This window comes from Cyprinus carpio, unplaced genomic scaffold (genome assembly GCF_018340385.1).
Source record: "Cyprinus carpio isolate SPL01 unplaced genomic scaffold, ASM1834038v1 S000006753, whole genome shotgun sequence".
Taxonomy (NCBI): Eukaryota; Metazoa; Chordata; class Actinopteri; order Cypriniformes; family Cyprinidae; genus Cyprinus; species Cyprinus carpio.
In genome coordinates, this window is record NW_024879352.1 from 2,515,369 (window position 1) to 2,526,747 (window position 11,379).

At 36.6% G+C, this 11,379-nt stretch overlaps 1 pseudogene; it reads left to right on the forward strand.

The window, feature by feature from the left end:
* Positions 1-11,379, forward strand: LOC109070232 (annotated as a pseudogene).

Genomic DNA, 11,379 nt, shown 5'->3' on the forward strand with positions numbered 1-11,379 from the left:
CTTTATCTGTTCACATACAATTCCTCAAAAACAGGCGCTCGGAACTGGAGTGTCGTTTCTCTTTGGAATAAACGCTACGTATTTGCGACTCTCGCGTTTCTCTGACAGTTATTCTCTGACGTGTCATCAAACCTCTGCGCAAGAGGTAGATATATTTACGGTGATATATTATTAGGCTACATAGGCTATGTTAAAACAAAAGTAGGCCTACATTATTTTATTAGAATGGACAGCAGTTTAAAGTTATTTTTGTAGGCTACTAACGCGGAACATTCGTAAAAATCATATCAATTGTTTTATAACTACTGTCTAGATCTGCTCAGTACTTTTTGCGAAAATATGGCGTTATATGGATTTAAACGGTGCTTGCATAAATTATGGGGCTGTTTTTTTCCCGTAGTGTCATCAGTCATGGAGGGTCTGTCTCGTGCTAACAGTCTCTTCGCTCTGGATCTCTATCGGGCTCTAAGCGCGAGCAACGCTGAGGGAAACATGTTCTTCTCTCCACTGAGCATCAGCGCAGCGCTCAGCATGGTCTACTTGGGAGCCCGAGGAGAGACTGCCAAAGAAATGGCCAAGGTATGAGGTATAAGCATCTGGAGAACAAACAAAGATCTTGTGTGGGAGTTTTTGTGTTGTGTGTGTGTGTGTGTGTGTGTGTGTTTAATTATGAATCTAGAAATTGGCTGCATTCAGCACACACAGTACAATACATTTTAGGTTGAAGAAATATAGATGTAAACTAAAAATGAATGATGCAGCCAGTCATTTATGGCTTTACTTGTCTTGAAATTGTTTTTGTTGTTGGGTTACCGTGAGAAAGTTTGAGTTGGAATTATTTCAGTTCATTATCCATGGATGTGGCCAATTCAATAAAATTTCCAAAGCAATGTGCTCTCTCTTTCAGAATAATCTATTCAGGTTAAGTGAGTTCAGTTAGTACCTACTGGCCCTTACAAATTCTAAGTTCATGGTGAATACTATAGCAAAGCTATAGTTTACAGTATTGGTATAGTCACTGCAGTTACAATATTAGCCTAACTAACATATAGAAGTAATGAAAATGTTCCAAGTTGCTCAGTACAGCAGTGCTATATGCTGACTTCAAGCGTACATCATCAATCTATTAGAAAGCATATTTGCATGCTTAGCCTGAAATCAAATGCAAAGCAGTTGACATTTATTGATGAAACTAGACATAGCAGGACATTCCATTAGCCAAAGAGTGTGTACCAGACTGTGTGATACAACCAGCGAGCAACTGACTCAACAGAGAGAGGGAGAGCCGGAGTAGTGTAAACAAATGATCACAGCTGCACATACCTCTCTTCCCACTCTTTCTATCTGCTCTTTACGAAGGAGCTTACAAACAGAAAAAAAAAAACATGCATCCAATTTGAAAGGAAAAACAACTGAAATGGACCTAGAATATATTCCAGATTTTAGACACAAAAAGCCAACTTGTGCCTGCTTGCTGCCATCAATTCTTTTAAAACTCACAAAAACTTCATCTAGATTAATGTATGTAAATACTGGCTTGACAACGTACTTCAGACTCAAACAACAATTCAGAATAAAATCCTTGATTTAGTTTTTTTTTCTACCTGTACTAAATGTGCTCAGAAATAGACTCTGCTTCGGTGCACACCCATAGCTTATTTTTTAAGGCATACCATGAGCATTTTTTGGCTTCTTTTTGAATAAAAGAGAATTATATAATTAAAAAAATGGACACATTTTTGTAAAACTATTAGCAAAGTCTCTCCGGTGTAAACAATACAGTTAATATGTGAACTTCCCTTCCCTTGCAGGTTTTGTCCTTCAGTTCTGTCTCTGATGTTCACTCTCATTTTGAGAGCCTCACCTCTGCAATCAACAAAGCCACCTCAGCAAGCTTCCCTAACATCCGTAGACTGGCCAACCGTCTCTATGGAGAGAAAACCTTCAGTTTCTTACCTGTGAGTCCATTCCGCCGTCATAAAATGGGACATTATGAATGCTATTCTTTTCACTCAATTATAAATTTCCAATTTTAGGAAGGTCTTTCTTGAGTCCTTTTTGCTGATTGGTGTCATGTGTCCTGCAGGAGTATTTGGACTCCACGCTGAAGCTGTACCATGCTGACCTTCAGGCTGTGGGACTTCATTGGAGCATCTGACTGAGTCACGACAGCTCATTAACAAATGGGTGGAAGAGCAGACAGAGAGTGAGAATATCAGCTCTCCATATACATTTCTATTTCAGATTAAAGAATCAGTTTTTGACCTGTTGATTGAATATATTCTTTTCAAAAGATGTGAAGTCAGGAATGCAAACTTGTGTTTTGTAGATAAAATCATAGATCTTCTCAAGCCAGGAATGGTGACCGGAATGACCCGACTAGCTCTGGTTAATGCCATCTACTTCAAAGGGAACTGGCTACAGAAATTTAATGCTCAAGACACTAAAGAAATGCCATTTAAAATAAACCAGGTCTGTTTGCAAAATATTGTAAAAATGTAGTTGTATGTCCTTACACTATGCATACCAAAAATGAGAGAGGGTCATTCCTTTTTTCATGTTCACTTTCCTCATATGTGCATCTGTCTTCCATCAGAATGAACGCCGGCCAGTGCAAATGATGTACCAGAAGAAAAAAGTTCCCTTTCAACTATGTCTATGACCACCGCTTGCAAGTGCTGGAGTTGCCATATATAAAAGAAGAGCTCAGCATGTTTTTATCCTTCTTCCTGAGGAAAGTCAGGATGGCTCTGACCCTCTTCTTAAGGTCAGCAAAAAGTTTTTGTACTGATCTGCTTGACTTGACTGTATTGTTATCTTGCATATATTCAGAGACTGAGAATTTGTGTGTTTGACAGCTGGAGAGCGAGCTGACCCTTGATAAGCTGCATGAATGGACCAACAGAAACAATATGGACACCCAGACAGAGATCATAGTCCACTTGCCAAAGTTCAAGCTGGAGGTAGAGAGCTCCTTAGCAGAGATATTGATGGGCATGGGGATGACCTCTGTGTTTCAGGGTCCAAAGGCTGATCTGACTGGAATGAGCAGTCAGGGTGGCCTCTTCCTTTCGGCAGTGGCCCACAAGGCTTTGTGGATGTAAACGAGGAAGGCACAGAGGCAGCAGCCGCTACGGCAGCTATTGTGGCATTCTGTATGTTTCGAGAGGAGCACTTCATGGCAGATCACCCCTTCTTGTTTCTTCATCAGGCACAATACCACCAACAGCATCCTCTTCTTTGGCAGATTCAGAGGCCCATCTTAAATTATATGATGTTTGTTTGTCTAACACTAAAATAAACAATAAATACTACTATTTAGATGTCAATAATTCACATTTTGTATTTCTTTTTTTATATAATATAATAGTGTCTTTGATTTGGATTGAGAAAAAAAAAAAAAAAAAAAACCTGCTAAAATAGGGTTAAAATTTAGCTGGAATTTTTTGGCACGCAATGCAACACATTTTTAGCACATTTTTGATAATGCATTTATTGATTATCACAACAATTCTTTTGCAAATTCGCTAGCTGGGACAAAAAAGTAAATCAAAAGTCTGTACAGTCATTATGGAGGCTGACATCTCTGTTTGATAAAGAAGAGACATTTATAACACAGTTTGTTAATGTACAGTACACTAAATACACAGCATATCCCATCATTCATCATGTTCAGGAACTCACATGCCCCAAAAATAATGGGATGTCGAGGAAAGTGTAGGTAAGCTTAATTATTTAGATATTACATGTATTTTGGCATAAAATATAAGCGTGGCAGATTTGTTACTTACTTGTTCAGATGACAATATATGGTGAAAATTCTTATTTGGGTCATATATTTCAAGACGTAGGTTAGAATCTATGATTACTAAGTACAGTGAACATCCACACCGGTGCGGTGACTAACAGCTACACATTCACCTCAAAACAGATTCATCCGTGCTGGATCACAACCCATGCATGGAATATAATTCCGCAAGGAACTGCAATTACAGGTTTTCAAACATAGACGGCGACAAAAAGGCAAAACTTACGGACTGCAGCTTTAATGTAATTTCTTTTTCATTCATACTCATCGCCGAAGGGCGTCCACGAGCAGAAACTCCACAAGTGAGACTCGCTGATGACGTTCCAGGAAATTTTGCATCTTTTGCTGTAGATGTAGCCTAGTAGCTGAATTACATGCAGATAGAAGTTTTACTGTTGTAACATGAAAAAAAAAACACTGACTTGGATGTGCGACAACATTTGGTTTTATCTGTGCTCTTCAAGCCATCTCGGGTATTTTTATAAGAATAAATTTTCAAATGCAATTGCTAATCGATATAGCCTTTATCACTGTATAGAATAATATAAAGTGGCATGATTTCTTTCTCGTTTCTGTATAATGAAAACATGTCAGATTACAATAATAAGTTATTTCAAAGACTCGACTGATGTTGTGAAGTGAAATTTGAACTAAAACATATCATTATACTTTTGTTGGACAACAGGTTTGTAATATTTCCTTGTGTTTTCATGGTAACAATTAGCAAGATAGGCTAACATACAAAGCCAGTTAGCCTTACTTAACAATCAAATTAATTCTGCATATCATTGTCTTGTATTACGATGTGGACTTGTTTTGGATGGTGGAGAGGTACCCATGTTTATGTAATGATCTGTTTAAATTAAGATATCTCCGAGTCAAAATACATTCTCACTAGTTCTTTATGAGGTTGACGATATCTCTAAATGAACAGGGAGTCGTTGTTATTCTGTTTTTGATATAATCTTTTAATTTCTGACTAATAATTATTGCAATAGTGACTAGTATCTATTTAAATATTACTAGTAAGCATTCATTAGATACTATTATTTTTTTTTAAGATACTGGTACTTATTCTTTAGATACTAGTACCCATTTAATATATACTAGTAGTTATTCATTAGGTACTAGTACTTATTTAATAGACACTAGTATCTTTTGTAATTACTACTAGTAACAATTCTTATCTTACTATGGCAAGCCGTTTTAACATTTAATCTATAAACCGCACTAGTATCAAATTTAACATTACTAGAACTTATTTTTTTAGATACTAGTATCTTTTTCATTAAGTACTTGTACTTATTCATTAATTACTAGTGCTTATTCTTTAGGTACTAGTGCTTGTTCTTTAGGTACTAGTAGGGCCTTTTGCACTGCCAGAACTTTTTCATAGTACCAGTAGCTCCTACCCAACTACTCACTTTTGGGTGTTTTTGCACCACCGGAACTAGGTGCGATTTTAGTATCGGACTGCCTTTTTCGAAAACCAAATTAGCTCCTACTACGGAGCAGGGTCTAACCAGCACAAACTGGTACGTGACGTAAGTAGACATTGATTGGCCAGACGCATCCGAAAACGACCTCACCCGCCATGATTTAAAACGCTGTGTAAACATACTGTAAACATTGTGTCAACTTATTTTTGCAAATAGATGGACAGCGATAAATACCCGCGAGCTGAAGTGCAGGCACTTGTAGCAAATGTAGCACTGCCAGTTGTCGTTGGAGATTGTCAGTCCTCCTTTCCGTTCTTTCAATCGCTTTACGAAAACAACGAAATTCCACAACCAAAATCAAAAAACCCGCGAGACACAACTAAAACACAGCTCCGATCACAGCATCCTCCATACTTCTGTTGTTAACGTTGTTCCTTGTTAACGTTGTTGAATGCCGCGCACAAATGACATCTCTGTCGGCCGGCTTACGCCACGTCCTAGTACACAGGGTCGGTGCGAATGTGACCCTTTAAATGGTACTGGGAAATAGTTTGCGCAAAATCGTCCTAGTACTTTAGTACTGTACATTTAGTTCTGGAACTAATGCAGTGCGAAAGGCCCTAGTGTCTTTTGTAAAGGTACTAGTACTTATTCATTAGATACTAGTGCATCTTATAGATTAAATGTTAAAACGTCTTTCCATAATCTTACTAGTCAGATCTGTTTTTTACTTGTCTTATGTTATGACTAGTCCAAATGGCTACAGTGGTGTTCAATTAAAAAATTTACATAGTAAAATAAAAAATCATACTAGTAACATTTCGAATAAGAACTAATATCTAATAAATGTGTACTAGTATCTATTGAATAAGTACTAGTATCTATTTAATAGGTACTAGTATATAATGAATTAATACTAGTTTCTAATAAATAAGCACTAGTACCTAATGAATAAGAACTAGTATCTAATAAATAAGTAATAGTATCTAATGGACAAATACTAGTATCTAATAATAAGTACTAGTATATAATGAATAAGTAGTATTACATAAAAAATAAGTACTAGTCACCAGTGGAATACATACTAGTCAAAACTGAATAGTTGATATCTCAATGACGGATCCCCATAGAAGTCAATGGCAAAAAAAAAAAAAAGTACTAGTAACAATATAATAGTTACTAGTCATTATTGAAATAACTTAATCTGTTGAATAAATACTAGTATCTAATAAATAAGTACTAGTATTTAATCAATATGTACTAGTATATAGTGAATAAGTACTAGTACCTAATAAATAAGCACTAGTATCTAATGAATAAGTACTAATATCGGATTATTAAGTACTAGTATTAATAAGTACTAGTAACTTTACAAAAACACTAGTACTCAAAGAATAAGCACTAGTTAATAAGTACCAGTACATAATGGACAAGATACTAGCATCTAAAAAATAAGTACTAGTAACGTTAAATTAGACACTAGTGCGGTTTATAGATTAATTGTTACAACGGCTTGCCATTCATGAACGATTTTAGCAACTCATGTTGGTCAATCGGCACTTTTTGCTCTGCACACATTCTATCACGGGGCGGAGCCCCCTCCAGTTCACACTTCGACATACAGAGACAGCACCACCAAACATTCTTATTAAACATTTTCAGTATAATCACATATTTTAGAACATCCAGTGAATATTTTGAACACGCAGCCTACTACAACACTTTACAAACATATGCAGTGGAGCTGTCGAAACAACGAAGAGGACAACTGAATTACGCCGAAAGGACATAAAAAAGTAAAATACTACATTTATATTTAGTGATTTGAAAGATGGATGCATAAAGTATGATACTCAATTGTTGTTTTGGTATTTCAAGCAGTGTCATTAGTCATGGAGGGTCTGTCTCGTGCTAACAGCGTCTTCGCTCTGGATCTCTATCGGGCTCTGAGCGCGAGCAGCGCTGAGGGAAACATGTTCTTCTCTCCACTGAGCATCAGCGCAGCGCTCAGCATGGTCTACTTGGGAGCCCGAGGAGAGACATCTGAAGAAATGGCCAAGGTACGATAAATAAATACGTTACCATTGGTGCTATTAACTTTAGTCTAGTTTCTGTTTTCAGTAAACTACATTAATAATTAAAAATAACATTATTTTATGTATTTGGTGTAATGCAATGTTCTTATGTGGTTTAAGGTATACATATATATATATATATATATATATATATATATATATATATATATATATATATATATATATATATATATATATATATATATATATTATGTATATATATATATATAGATATATATATTATATATATATAACATATATATTATATACATTATATATTCCACATACTGTGCATTATTGTTTATTCTACTGTCTTATTGTTTCTCCTCTATGCCCCGCCTTTCTGAAAAGCGACGTATACGCTGATAGGCCAGCTATCCAGTGCGTTATGATTGGCCGAATGCCTTAAGCGTGTGACAGGAATGTTACGCCCCAGTATTGGGAAAATGTTGGTAACATGAGTCAGACAAGTTTAGAAGTTTTGGAAGGATAGCAGAAGAAGAAGCCCTGTCATGTGAAATAATAAATGTAGAAATGAGCCCTGCAGTAGTAGTGTCACCCATTTCACCTTGGTTATTCCCTTTACCATTAGTACACTTTAATTTGGAATAAATTATTAATGACAAAAATAGAGTAATAGCAAAAGATGTTATGGTTAAACTGTATGTAGTACAGAATTACAACTCCACAATCTCAATTTTCACTGATGGTTCCAAAGATCCCGAGACAGGATGAGCATCAGCAGCTGTATTCGTCCCAACTTATTAAATCAAAATTGGTGAAAGAGTTTCTTATCAAGTAGGAGTTTACACTACAGAGATGGTAGCAATATTATTAACTATCAGGTGGATGGAGGATACTCGGCCAATGAATGCGGTGATATGTTCAGATTAACTCTCTGCATTATCAATCAGTGGAAGATTTTCAAGACAAGACATTTTGTATGAAATTATTTTATGTATGTGTAGAATGAATAAGATAGGAATTAAGATATGTTTCCTGTGGGTTCCAGCACACGTGTGGATGGAAATGAGGTTGTGGATCATTTAGCAAAACAGGCACTGAAATGATCACATATAGAAATTATTATTCAACCAAGCAAAGAAGAAGTTAACGCTAAAATTAGAACTGCAATAAAAATGAGATGGCAAGAAGTTTGGAATAAGGAGGAGAGAGGAAGACATCTTTATCATATTCAAAAAAAATGTGGGGTTGAAAGAGTTAATTTTGGTAGTAGAAGAGAAGATAAAATTATTACCAGACTTCGCATTGGCCATACTGCTTTAAATTTTTTTCTATATAAAATGAATAAGCATGAGTCTGGAAACTGTAGTCTGTGTGGATTACTAGAAACAGTAGAGCATGCACTTACATTGTTCTGCTTATGATAATGAAAGAGCATTTCTGTTGGAAGAATGAAAAATATTATACTTAAAATTGTAGAAATTTTTTCATGTTTTTATTATTTTTATTTTTTTATTATTTATTTTAAATATTATTGATTTAGTGCTTCCCATTTCATTAATGGTCCACACTCCAGCCCAGTAGGTGGCGGGAATGCACCTATCATTTGTTTGCCAACCGCCATAAAACTCCAAAAGAAGAAAAAGAATGTTAAGCCCCTCAACACTGTGATGCCGTGTGTCCCGGCGCGATGAGACAAAACCAATAAAACCCATTACAAACGAGGCATTTGTTGCATCCAATGGGGACATACTTACAGATTATAATTATTTATACTGTCTTTTTATGCATTGCGTATCGCACTGCATAAACATAAAACCATGTCTGCATTTGTGATTGGAGAAACGACAAACAACAAGCTCTAACAGTTACTCTACACTGCTAAAAACTTGCATTTGAATCATCAGTGGCAAATCCTTTAAATATGAAAACGTACTTACAGACTGTGAGTCAGAAGCACCAGACTGTCCTTGCAAAGTTGGAATTGCTCCACTTTATAGAAACAGACACTGGCATTGTAGGCTACTTTCACAGGAAACATTCCTTGTCCTCCACAAAATGTGCTGCACACATCTGAATATTTGGGTTTTACTGTTCTGGAATACAACTTAACCACTGATTTCTAGTTCTGTCCTATTTTAAAGGCCAAAAAAAGTAGCTTCACTTTTACAATGAAACACAAAGCCTCTACACAACATGGTGCCAGCGGCAACAGCAAGAATAAAAGTTACACCTTCTTTCTTTGCATGAACATTTGGGCAGCGTTATGCAAATCTTCCCACATCGTGACGTAGACATGTTGGGGCATGTTAAAATCAGCCATTTTAGGTAGGAGTAGTTGACTCTTAACTTTTATAAAGAATATATTTTTGGATTTGAGACTTTAGTCTTTGCAACTTTACAGATCTTCTTTATGCACTAAGAGCTTGTAACACTCCAAAGAAAAAGGAAAAATTGAAAATGACCCCTTTTTGTGAGATTCACCCATCTGTCTTTCTCTTTGCAGGTTTTGTCCTTTAGTTCTGTCTCTGATGTTCACTCTCATTTTGAGACCCTCACCTCAACCATCAACAGTCCATCAGCCTCCTACATCCTCAAACTGGCAAACCGTCTCTATGGAGAGAAAACCTTCAGCTTCTTACCTGTGAGTTTAATCTGCCTTCAATGAGACATTTTAATGCTCTCTGTGTGCTTGAGAAACTGTCTTTATTTTGTCCTGCAGGAGTATTTGGACTCCACTCTGAAGCTGTACCATGCTGACCTTCAGGCTGTGGACTTCATTGGAGCATCTGACGAGTCACGACAGCTCATTAACAAATGGGTGGAAGAGCAGACAGAGAGTGAGAAGATCAGCTCCATCAGCTCTGCTAACAATTACAATTACATTGGAAAGAATAATTTTAGACTTAATGATACATGTATAGATATTTTATCTTTAAACTGATAAATAAAAAAACTGATATGAAGTGTGCAACAATACTTTGTTGTTTTTCAGATAAAATCAAAGATCTTCTCAAGCCTGGAATGTTGACTGGAATGACTCGACTAGTTCTGGTTAATGCCGTCTACTTCAAAGCGAACTGGATGCACATATTCAAAGCAAGAGAAACTGAAGAAATGCCATTTAAAATAAACCAGGTACTTTCCACTTTTTGTTTTGGGGTGGAACAGCATAAGCAAACTGGAAGTCACTTTTAAAATCTTTTGCAACTGATTGTGCTTACCCACTGTACTTATAAGTAATTCTTGCAATACCCACACATTTACGCACCATAAATAATAACTTAATTTTGTATGTGTTATGCATTCCTTCATTTAATGACATTTGTCTTCAATCAGAATGAGCGCCGGCCTGTGCAAATGATGTACCAGAAGAAGAAGTTCCCCTTCAGATACATCGCAGAGGATGAACTGCAGGTGCTGGAGTTACCATATAAACAGAAGGAGCTCAGCATGTTGATCCTTCTTCCAAAGGAAACTCAGGATGGCTCTGACCCTCTTCTAAAGGTCAGCAAAACTGCCATGACCAAAGAAATGGATAGTTTGAATCGGAATAGTTTGGTGCTGTGTATGTTATTTTTTGGTATGTGTGTGTGTTTGACAGCTGGAAAGTGAGTTGACCCTTGACAAGCTGCTTGACTGGACCAAAAGAGACAAAATGGCTACGCAGATGGATATCAGAGTCCATTTGCCAAAGTTCAAGGTGGAGGTTGAGAGCTCCCTATCAGAAATATTGCAAAAGATGGGTATGAGCTCTGTGTTCCAGGAAACAAAGGCTGATCTGACAGGCATGAGCAGTAAAGGTGGTCTCTTCATTTCAGCAGTGATCCACAAGGCTTTTATTGAGGTCAATGAGGAAGGCACTGAGGCAGCTGCAGCCACTGCATTGTTTTTGCTTGGCAGTTCCCGTCAACTACAGTTTCAGAGTTTTACAGCAGATCACCCTTTCCTGTTCTTCATCAGGCACAACCCCACTAACAGCATCGTCTTCCTTGGCAGATTCAGAGGCCCATCCTAAAAATGTTTCTGTTACACCCAAATGAAGAAATATGTTTTTCTTTGAATGTTTTATGAAATAAAACATTTCACTATA